Here is a 12,790-nt window from a genome sequence, read left to right as displayed (position 1 = left end):
AGATTTAAAACATTAATCCCATGATTTTATTACAGGGGAATTCATTTACATTCAAACTTTACGTTACATGATTTATTATTGCTATTAATACGTAATGTATGTTTTTGTGTGTATAAAAACGTACGTGTGGTTAAACCACATTTTATGTAAAAATACACATGTATTCTCATGAGATCACGGTAATTCCTATGTAAGGTTTATGTACAAGGGCTCACTTTATTTTACAGTCCTATTTCCATGTACTTATTATGAACGTACTAGTGAATATACCAGTTAGTTAATGCGTAAGTTACACCTGGTAAGAGCTGGTAATTCCTATGTAGGGTTTATGTACAAGGGTTCACTTTATTTTACAGTCCTATTTCCATGTACTTATTATGAACGTACTAGTGAATATACCAGTTAGTTAATGCGTAAGTTACACCTGGTAAGAGCTGGTAATTCCTATGTAGGGTTTATGTACAAGGGTTCACTTTATTTTACAGTCCTATTTCCATGTACTTATTATGAACGTACTAGTGAATATACCAGTTAGTTAATGCGTAAATTACACATTACTTAGGGTGAGGTATAAGCATTGTACAAGATACTTCTTGAGTACTGGATGATATACTTTTGCAGTTCAACTTGCCTAATCTTTACAGGACAATAATTCACTTAATAGGGGTATTTTGATGACATACATACAGATCAGTAACACTACTGTACTTGGTATACTCAGTTGTCATGTGTCAAAAGCCTTGCTTAAAAGGACTACTTGATAAGTATTAACCTTACAGTCTATGGTATTAACACTATGAAGTGCTGTATAGTTACTGCAGTGTATCATTTTGGTAAGCACATTTGTTTCACAGTAGTTAAGGAAGTGTCTGTTATTTGTGTCCACACCGTGAGTACAACATAGTTACCATGTATATACCACTAGTAAGTACAGTAATGTGTCTTACTAGTTACCACACATAAGTGCCTGTTATTACCCACACTTGTCTGTAAGTACAAAATATTCACCATGTACATACCATTAGTAAGTACAGTAATGTGTCTGTTAGTTACCATATACGGACACTATAAGTAAGCACCTGTTATTACCCGACACTTGTCTATAGGTACAAAGTAGTTACCATGTATGTACATTGGAAAGTACAGCAGTGTTTCTTATTAGTTCCCATGTACATACATGTCAGGTAAGTACCTTGTGTTACCATTCTTTTACCTGTATGTACAACATAATTACTATATATGTACCAGGAAAGTACACGTACTGTAAAATAAAGTGCTACCAGTATGGGTAGATTTCGATGGTTACCACTACAAGTAAACATTTTAACCATGTGTAAACAAAAATATAATCTAATAAATTGCAATTAAGGCATATTGAATGTTAAAATACCTTTCAAATATAATGTTAAGTGGGTACCATTACCCATTTTACTCATAGTAATTCAATAATTTAGGGACTTAAATTATTAATAATTTAATAACTTAAATTCAGATTAGAGGTATCGTATCGGTATCGATATCGGCGATTTTTGGCCTTGAAAGTATCGGTAACATATCAAAAACAAAATAAGTGGTATCGCCCATCCCTAATTATAATGAGCAACTGAAGCTTTCATGACGTTCTCGCGGGAGATTCATGTGAAACTCGCGCGAGAACTGCCATCTCTGTTATTCTGTCTTGTTTGTTTCTCATTCTCCTTATCTGTTATTCTGTGTATTTTGTTGTGAGCATTAATAAAAAAATTATTTACAAAAAAAAAAAAAAAAAACTGACAGCATCCAACATCTGCGTGAGTTTCTCGGCACGCTTACGTCACGTATGGAAGTAAATTAATGCCAAATGTTTTTGAAATAAAAAGCTTGTTGAATTGCTCTAACTGAAAAAAAATATGCATTACATTAGCTGTACTTGCATTTAGATGCACTGTATTTTTAAGGCTTGCATTTTTATGGGATGAAATTTAACACAGTCGTATATTTAAGCTGTGAATATTTCAATTAAAAATATTTCACACACATTTTCATTATTAAAAATTAAATAATTCATATTCAGATTTCAAATTTCACTTCCAAGATATTTATTCTGTTTAAAAATACAACCTATAAAATTCGACTAGCAATTTTCAGTCCATTTTATTTCACTTTACAAATTCGCTTCCACAAATTCAGTGGCTCAAATTCGGCAGAAAATTCAACATTTCACATCCGGGAACTGCAGGAAGAGCAGTAGAGTGCCGATGCATCATCTCTATCTGCTGTTAGTCTTCTTCACCAGCAGGTGCCGCTAGCGGCTGTTTAGGAAGACCAAAGCAACGCTAGTAAGTCATTCATTCATAAAAACGGATTTACAGAATTAGAACAAGCGGTAAGTGAATGTGTGATGATTATCAGGGCCAGTATAAATGCAGAAAAGCTGATAAAGACACAAAAGCTGCATTTATGTTTAATTCAGTGTCTTTACGCTTACTTTCCCTGTGTAGCTACAGCTTTCTCTACAGTGAACAAGATAACGTTATTGCCCGATGCTGGTGTATAGATCAAACGTTAAATCTGAGATAGACATATATTTCTCTCTGTTGTTTAGTTTCCTTAACTTTGTATCGCAGCGCTGTGTTGTAATACTAGGGCTTCCCTCATCCGTCATAGCTGCCATCAGGACATATAAACTCTTAACACAGCTTAATGGACTCGTACAGTGATATAAAAGACCAAACTCGCACCTCATTTGTGATGTAGGTTAGACTATATAGGCTCCAAGAAAGCAGATACTGGCATAAAGTTGATTTGACGCTGAACGTTTGATTATGATATTCGCAAATTTAGGGACTGTCTCTAAAGTTACGACATTCTGTATTCACGTTTCTACCTTCTACCAAACTCTTGTAGACACACATGCACATATACATATTCAAACACACCTCACTCAAAGTACATGCATATATACTATTTCTTTTCTTTTTTTTTTTTTTACACGTTCATCACACAATTTTTTTACTTTGTTCATTTTTTATTTTACCTGATCATAGATTATCCTGCTTATACAAATTTTAAATAAAATTTAGAAATAAAATTAACTAAGTAGAACTAATTGTGTGATGAATGTGTAAAAAAAAGAAAAAGTATATGTGCATGTACTTTGAGTTGAGTGTGTTTGAATATGTGTGTGTGTGTGTGTGTGTGTGTGTGTGTGTGTGTGTGAGTGAGAGAGAGAGAGAGAGAGAGAGAGAGAGAGAGAGAGAGAGAGAAGGGTGCATCACTCTTCGACCTGGCACCTATAGATGAACACTTCACAGGTAGTTTTGGTGATTGTAAATCATTCTCATCAAATGCTATTGAGCTTTAAATTATGGCATTTTTTTGTATGATCCAATACAGTAGTGAAATACATAGCAATCTTTACATATTACTTGACAGTTTAGTTGGAAACACTTTACAGTAAGGTTCATAATGTATTAACTAATGTGAACTATCCATGAGCAACACATTTGTTGTTGTATTTGTTAATCTTTGTTAACGTTAATAAAAATACAGCAGTTCATTGTTCATGTTACTTCACTGTGCATTAACTAAAGTTGACAAATACAACTCTTGATTTTAATAATGTATTAGTAAATGCTGGAATTAACATTAACAAAGATTAGTAAGTGCTGTAGAAGTGCAGTTCATTGTTCGTTCATATCAACTATTTAATATAAAGTGTTACCTTTTATTTTAATAAACATCAAAAATCTAAAAGGTTTGCATTATACCTGACACCTAGATGAACAATTTACAGTTGGTTTTGTGACTAAGTCATTCTCTTTAAATGCTATTGAAGGTAGAAACGTGAATACAGAATGTTGTAACTTTAGAGACAGTCCCTAAATTTGCGAATATCATAATCAAACGTTCAGCGTCAAATCAACTTAATGCCAGTATCTGCTTTCTTGGAGCCTATATAGTCTAACCTACATCACAAATGAGGTGCGAGTTTGGTCTTTTATATCACTGTACGAGTCCATTAAGCTGTGTTAAGAGTTTATATGTCCTGATGGCAGCTATGACGGATGAGGGAAGCATAGGCGCCGATCCCGTGGGTGCTCGGGGGCTGGAGCACCCACGGAAATGGTCGAGCACCCACGGAAATATACGAGATATTCTCCATTGATTTTAACCAATAGAAAATCAATTGGAGCTTTCAGACACTATCCAAACCCTTTTTTATAGTTTAATAAGACCGTTTATATGGGAATATTTTAATGGCAAACGTCGAGAGCGCATCCAAGTGATGCGCGAGCACAAATGGCTCTTCTCTCGATCAGATACATGAGCGCGCTCAAACACTCCTTGCATCAGATATCAGCGAGAGCATGACTCGCGACAACGCTCGTGAAAAGAATGTGCTTTTTGGGTCGAAATTGTCATATTGCTGCACAGATATAATGCAAATAAAACATCAAGTTGACGTTGATTTGAGTTAAATGAGAAGCGAACTAGCGCTGAAACGTGTTGTTTTTGAAATCATGCGTGGCTCGCTCGTGTAAGTTAGTCTTCTGACATACGCGTCAATCTATCGCTTGACTCTTCTTTCCAGGGAAATCATAAACAAAATGCACACAGACATGTCCCTGCTCTTGATATACAAACATTAATTAACTTCTTTGAACTTTATGAGAGAAAAAAAAAAACGATATGAGGGTAGATTCGAACCACTGATAATTAGAGCACGGCTGGACCTCTGACTGTATTAACAACATTTCTACCACTACACTATTAGGGAACACGAAAAGTAAGTGTGGATTTATCTTTAATATAATATGAATGTAATGGGGGGCACTGGGCACCCACCGGCAGAAACATAAATCGGCGCCTATGGAGGGAAGCCCTAGTATTACAACACAGCGCTGCCATATAAAGTTAAGGACTAAACAACAGAGAGAAATAATGTCTATCTCAGATTTAACGTTTGATCTATACACCAGCATCGGGCAATAACGTTATCTTGTTCACTGGAGAGAAAGCTGTAGCTACACTGGGAAAGTAAGCGTAAATACACTGAATTAAACATAAATGCAGCTTTTGTGTCTTTATCAGCTTTTCTGCATTTATACTGGCCCTGATAATCATCACACATTCACTTACCGCTTGCTCTAATTCTGTAAATCCGTTTTTATGAATGAATGATGACTTACTAACGTTGCTTTGGTCTTCCTAAACAGCCGCTAGCGGCACCTGCTGGTGAAGAAGACTAACAGCAGATAGAGATGATGCATCGGCACTCTACTGCTCTTCCTGCAGTTCCCGGATGTGAAATGTTGAATTTTCTGCCGAATTTGAGCCACTGAATTTGTGGAAGCGAATTTGTAAAGCGAAATAAAATGGACTGAGAATTGCTAGTCGAATTTTATAGGTTGTATTTTTAAACAGAATGAATATTTTGGAAGTGAAATCTAAAAGGTGAATATGAATTATTGAATTTTTAATAATGAAAATGTGTGTGAAATATTTTTAATTGAAATATTCACAGCCTAAATATACGACCATGTTGAATTTCAGCCCATAAAAATGCAAGCCTTAAAAATACAGTGCATCTAAATGCAAGTACAGCTAATGTAATGCATATTTTTTTCAAATAGTGCAATTCAACAAGCTTTTTATTTCAAAAACATTTGGCATTATTTTACTTCCATAGTAACGCTTCAAGTTATGTCAAGCATGAACTCTCAACCTTCGCATGCACGCGCAGAAGACAGTTGAAAATTGAAAGTTTTAAAAATATTAAAATATTTGGTATTTTTCTTACAAATACGTATCGTTTCACTTCAGAAGAAATCGATTCATCCATTGGGGTCGTATGGATTACTGTAGTTATTACTGTTTGTGCTGTTCGATGTTTTGACTTTTAGGAACACGTGAGCTTGCAATATAAAGCGTTCACATATGATTTATTTTTTCCTAAAAACCTTTTTGTGTTCATCTTAAGAAGGAAAGTCGAATACATCTCATGACATAAATCACACCAGTTATAACCCGCTTATGATTTTTTAAACCTTTACTGTGTCTTAAAAACGGCGGTTGCTAACAAATTGCTAAAAGGGACTACTTCCTTTGGCGGGGACTTTAGACGTCATCATGACAAACAGGACATTTGGACAGCAATTTTCATGAAAAAGTGGATAAGTATTCATACACAGCGCAGATCATAATCAGTGAGCATGTTTTTAAATAAAGTTGTTTTTTTAATAAAGTTTGAGGAAGCTTGGTGGTGTTGACCCGCGACCATGGTGTGCTGTAGTCCGTTTATAGCCTACTGTTAGCTTTTTATATCTGACCACTTTATTTAGGCTTCAAAATGTATTTATGTTGTTTTAACTGTTTGCGTTTGTTTGTTTTTTTTGTTGTTTTTTTTTTTTTTAATTACTTACCCTGTAACTACATGAAATAAGAGGGTAACAAGCTCCACTTTAATTTACGGCCCGCAATGTCATACTTACCCTGTAACTACATGAAACAAAAGCATATTTCCCCAAGTATTAAAAAAGATTGCAATAGTTCTTTCTACTTGCCTTGAAACAACTTAATCAGTGCACTTTCTTGCTAAATTGCTCCCAAATGTAAGATTGTTGTCTATCATAACAGTGTAAGTACCCCTTAGTTCTAAAATACTTACAGTATAAATAATTTGTTATTTTCCTGGTTGTTACCCCTTTATTCCCAATACTTTACATATTGTTCCCCTATACTTACACGTACTTACTTCATAACTACACTATAATTATCAAAAGTTACGCTGTAAATTCTTTGTAATTACGCAGTACTTTCTGGGCTGTAATCTAAAGCGTTACCTGAGAAGTTCTACAGAACAAATTATACAAAGAATAATTTAAACGTTAAAATATTACAAGTCAAATGTGTTTCTTTAGCTATAACCTTGTAACATGTATGTAAATTTCATAGGTAACTCTTTGCAAGTCCCATTTGTTAAGCAGGATGTATTAGCTAGCTTACATGAACTATATGCATTATGGAATACACATTTTTACAGTATGTATTAATGTTTGAGCAATACAATTGTACCTTGACCATTCATGTTAGTTTATACTGCATTAAATTTAACAGATAAAATAAAAATTAAAACTCAATTTAAAAATGTATTAGTAAATGTTGAAATTAACAAACTAACTATGAACAATACTTCTACAGTATTTATGAACCTTAATTAATGTTACAAATGGAATCTTGTTGTAAAGTGTTACCATTTCATAAATNTTTGTTGGCCTTGAAACGTCTTAAAATGCACATATGTACACCAGGGAAATCTAAATTTTCTCCGGGGAGCATGCCCCCGTACCCCCTAGCAAACAACATTTTCTGACCTCGGGAATTATGAAACCCTGCGTATGGCCCAGCTTAAATTCTATATAATAAAATCTGAGGTAAACGTGTATGCACTGTGATCAAAAATAAATGGGGCCAAACGCGATTGAATGTAAAGGTTTGTGTCTCGTTATTCTATTAATAACTACCGATTGATTTTGCATTTCTTTCAGAAATTAAGAATTATTAATGTCATTTTAGTGGTGCAAATATCTAAGCTATGTAATACTTCAAATCTCAAGGTTAAATCAGAAGATTTTTTTTAAAAAAATGTTTCTGTAACAGCTGCCAAAAAATAGTATAAATAGCACTGTGGTTTTTAACAAATTAAAAAAAAAAAATTCAAAACATCCTCCCCTCTGGCTTTTTCACAAATCGCACCCTGTATATATATAAAGGAATAAACTAGTCAGAATATAGGCTACAGTTAAAGCTTTCCTTTAGTTTTTGTGAAATAATAATAAAAAAAATGTTAAAGGAAATAATAATAAAAAAATGTTAAAGGAAATAATAATAAAAAAATGTTAAAGGAAATAATAATAAAAAAATGTTAAAGGAAACCCTAAACTGAAAGTTGTCTTTTTTCCTTTTAACAGTTTATTCAATGAGAGGGTGTCAATCAAACATCAGAAGGCGGTCTCTATGCCTCCATTGGCTGATCGTTGTCAGAGCCATAGAGAGAGAGAGTTGCGACAACAGAAGTTCAAAACGCTTGATCGTCATCAGTGTTGCCAGACGTACGATAATTATCATATTTGTACGATAATTTCAACCTCTGTACGATCAATAATGAAAAAAATCCCATAATGTACAATAATTTCAGTATTTTGTGACACTTAAAATGATGGTTGTTATAATCGGCTCATTGATCTAGCTGTGTGGATCCTAACGTGAACTTTGTTAGGCACGTCTTCCATCTCATCTCATGTTACGTCTTCTCGGCCAATCATCGTGGATAATGGATCTCTCTCAGGAGCTCAACCCTGCATCCCAGTATGCATACTGTCCACCCTATCCGCCCGAAATAGTATTGAAAATGACTGTCACATACTATTTAGGATGGATAGTATGCACATTGAGACTCAGGCCAATTTAAGGTTTCTGCCGTGGTGCTTAGGTCAGTTGTTTCCCACTAAGGCACACCTAATAATTATTTATGTATTGTGGTAATTTACAGTTCATGTCAAAAAGTTGTTGGTCTATAGATAAATAGCTGTATTCTGTAGGCTACGTTTGACTCTCATGTCACCTTTATTTATACAGCTCTTTTTACAATGCAGATTGTGTCAAAGTATAGCTTTACAGAGATAGAGGGAACATTGGCTGTACAGCAGCTAAAATAGTGTGATTGTCCAGCTTATGTTAGTTCAGTATTGATTCTTTCCGTTGTAAAAATCATTAGTTATTAATTTAGTTCATTTACCTATACTAAAAAGTCATGTACAATAATTTTCTTTCAAATACGATAATTTCGAGGTTCTGGTACGATAATTTCCAATCTGGCAACACTGATCGTCACGTGATTCGTGTAGACTTCAGATAGTTCCAGGAAGTGCTTCGGCGGCAATTCAAATGACATTTACATTTACATTTACATTTATTCATTTGGCAGACGCTTTTATCCAAAGCGACTTACAAGTGAGGAATACAACAAGCGAGTCGTCATGACGAGGCAAATAGACTCAGTAATACAATACAAATAGTGCTCATAATACAAGTTATAGGCAGTGCTCAGATTATCCTAAGCTACAATAGAGAGGGATTAGAGGAAGTGAAAGGATAGGAATAAGAAGTTTTTTTTTGTTTTTTGTTTTTTTTTTTAAGATGAGGTTAAGTGCTCACGAAAGAGATGGGTTTTCAGCTGCCTTTTGAATATTGCCAGGGATTCCGCATTCCGGATGAAGGCAGGAAGGTCATTCCACCAGCAAGGGACAGTGAATGAGAATGTTCTGGAAAGTGATTTTGTGCCTCTCTGTGATGGTACCACAAGCCTTCGCTCCTTTAATGAGCGCAGGTTTCTGGTAGGAGTGTAGACTCGTAAGAGTGAGTGGAAGTAGGAGGGTGCTGAGCCTGTGGTGGATCTGTAAGCAAGCGTCAACGCCTTGAATTTGATGCGAGCAGCAAGTGGTAGCCAGTGAAGAGAGATGAAGAGAGGCGTGACGTGGGCTCTTTTGGGCTCGTTGAAGACGAGACGTGCTGCTGCATTCTGAATCATTTGTAGAGGCTTGATTGTGCATGATGGCAGTCCAGCCAGAAGAGCATTGCAGTAATCAAGCCTAGAAATGACCAGAGCCTGGACCAGAAGTTGTGTTGCATGTTCTGTTAGAAAGGACCTGATTTTCCTGATGTTGAATAGTGCAAATCTGCATGACCGAGCTGTCTTTGCAATGTGGTCTTTGAAGGTCAGTTGATCATCAAGGATTACTCCAAGATTTCTGGCCGAATTTGATGGGGTAATTGAGGATGTGCCTAGCTGGATGCTGAAATCGTGATTTAGAGTCGGATTGGCAGGGAAGACGAGAAGCTCAGTCTTAGCCAGGTTGAGCTGTAGATGATGTTCTTTCATCCATGCCGAGATGTCCGCCAGACAGCTTGAGATTCGTGCAGCTACTGTGGGATCGTCTGGTTGGAATGAAAGGAAGAGTTGTGTGTCATCAGCATAGCAATGGTAGGAGAAACCATGTTAGGGTTAGAGAGACAGAACCGTGATTTTTGGTCATTTGTAGTCAATAAATGCATCGGTTTACAAAATGTTTGTAATACACTGACATGTGACTGTAGTATGTGTATGTAGTTACAGCAATGTTGTTTTTAAAAGATAAAAACCTGCTAATATAGTGTTTTCAACCAGCGTTGCCTGCCTTGTTAACATATTTCTGGCTAACATTACCTTGTTAAAGACCGTGTTGCAGTTGTTTTGAAGTATTTTTATGTTTTTAAACTTGTATGTTAGTGAAGGGCAATCATGTCATGTTCACTATGGTTTCACAGGAGACCTGCAGGTGACAGGTGATTGCCTTAAAAAACCCACTGCAAACAAGTGAAATATAAAATTTAATTAAACTTAATGTTTACAATTCTTATGCACTTATTACTATATAAATTCTTGCACAATATATTTAATTCTAAAACAAAACATGATTATACACACACATTGACTTTTGCACTGATTTAGTACAATGGATTTATAAATTTGTAATAAACTGCATGTCAAGCATTTCGTCTGTCCTTTCCTACATGTTCTTGTAGTCTCCCGTTTGCAGTGTTGCATGAGGATGATCCAGTCGCTCAGAGAAAGCAGTATGAATGCATGGTTTCCCCACTGACACGGAAAGGAGAAAGTTATGTTCAAGTCAGCAGGAGCAATTTACATAGAGCTAAAGATTGTGCGCCAAGTTGTGTGTTAATCATATATAGGTGTATCTGCCTTTTTTAACAAAAAACAACACTGGGAACTTTTATGTTTATTAAAGGTTTATTATAAATAAGGAGCAAGGAAAAGCTTGCAAAATCCAAGGAGCAGAGACTGGCGGTGACAGCATCATTGCATGGAGTCTTCAGGATCTGAATCCCCTTGTGCTTGTATTGAAAGCAAGATATAAGGAGACAAAAGCGGGAGAAATTAAATACAGTAGTAGTATATAATATACAGTTTTGGTATTTAGTATGATTTTCCCATTTAGCCTAGTGTGTGTGTATGTATATATATATAATTTTTTTGTTTGTTTGTTTGTTTTTTTGCTGCTTGTAAGCGTTTTTTTTATCTCACTTATAAACTTATAAACTTCCCTTTCCCCATCAATCCAAACATCTGCTGAGTTTGACACATAATAGACAGTCAACAGAATCACAATGTAGTAAAAACTAAAGTATACTACAGTATTTATTACAGTATCAGTTCACTACACTGCAGTATGTTGTAGCATTCATTAACAAAGTGTTGTAAATACTATAATATATACAGTATTCTACAATTTACTACAGTATGGTTCAAAAACACTATACTTTTTACTATAGTATTTTTTCACCTGGGTTGTACATTTAATAAGGAATAAGAATATTCTCATTTTTAGCACTTTCACCCACCACAAGCCCCAAAGTTATATTTAACCCCGTTTAGAAGCCTTTTCCTCCAATTACACAACGATGAATAAAGCTGTTTTAAACTATTGTCTAATCTACTATCTGATAACATCCCCTGAAACTATTTATTTAGTGAGCAATATCAGCTGGCATGCTTTAATACACAAGTTAATTTGATTCAGATGTACTGATAATATAAAATCTTATAATTTAAAAGTGCATCACAAACGGTCTGTTCTGCTGTAACTCTACGGCGCGGCTGCTACTTCCGGGAACTATTGAGAGGCTCCACGAGCCGCCATTGCTGTAAAAACTGTTCCATTGGAGTCGCAACTCTCTCTCTATATGGCTCTGATCGTTGTAAAAGAGCCACTGGCTGACACTGATGAAAATAGTAGTCTGACAGACGCAATGACTGATCATTGGACAAAAGAGTTTTTTCTCGCGTGGCGCCATCTGCAGGACAAACATCAGCCAAGATGGAGGAATATCTGATCAGGGCCCGTATGTATAAAACTTCTCAGAAATGCTCTTAAGAGCAGTCGTAAGTTTTGACTTAAAGGGCACCTATTATGCAAAATTCACTTTTACATAGTGTTTGACCATAAATGTGTGTTGGCAGTGTGTGAGCAAAACCACCCTAGAATGAGAAAAATCCACCCAGTGGTTTTTTTACAATCTCAATAATTCATAAGCACTGTCTCAGAACGCCCTGTTCTAAGATTGCTCTCACTGTGACGTAGAATTGCGCTAAGCCCCACCCACGTGGTTTGATTGACAATCTGGTTTTGGCATAGACCCCGCCCTCGGTGATCTGTCAACCATCCTCCATTGTTTCAACGACAGCCGGTAATGTCTCCTAAGAAAGTGTTCTGTTGTGGGATGTAATAATGAACATAGTAGTTTTCACTTACTTCCGACATCAGAGCCACTGAAAACGCAGTGGATGGATTTTATTTACGAAGGAAAGGCGCCACTCAAAATTCCAAAATACGTTTATGTTTGCGCGAATCATTTTTTGACTGACTGTTTTTGAGAACGAGGGTCAATTCAAAGCAGGTCTTGCTTCAAAGTTAATCCTCAAGTGTGGATCGTTGCCTACTGTTCGCGATCCAACGTCACCTCCAGAAGAAGTAAGTGTATTTAATGTTTTTTGAGCAAATAGTCATTTCAGTCGATGTCAGCCAATTCAATAACAAATGCGTCTAAAGTTGTTGTCGTCGTTGTAGAATGTCTGTGTATATAATTTAAACCTTGTTTGTATAGTGTGTATCCACACGTATATATATATATATTTTTTAAAGATATTGTATTAAAAACTGTGTATGTTTACTTAGCAAACGTTATCACA

The sequence above is a fragment of the Megalobrama amblycephala genome, linkage group LG24 (assembly GCF_018812025.1).
Source record: "Megalobrama amblycephala isolate DHTTF-2021 linkage group LG24, ASM1881202v1, whole genome shotgun sequence".
Lineage (NCBI taxonomy): Eukaryota > Metazoa > Chordata > Actinopteri > Cypriniformes > Xenocyprididae > Megalobrama > Megalobrama amblycephala.
This window is presented reverse-complemented; position numbering follows the sequence as displayed.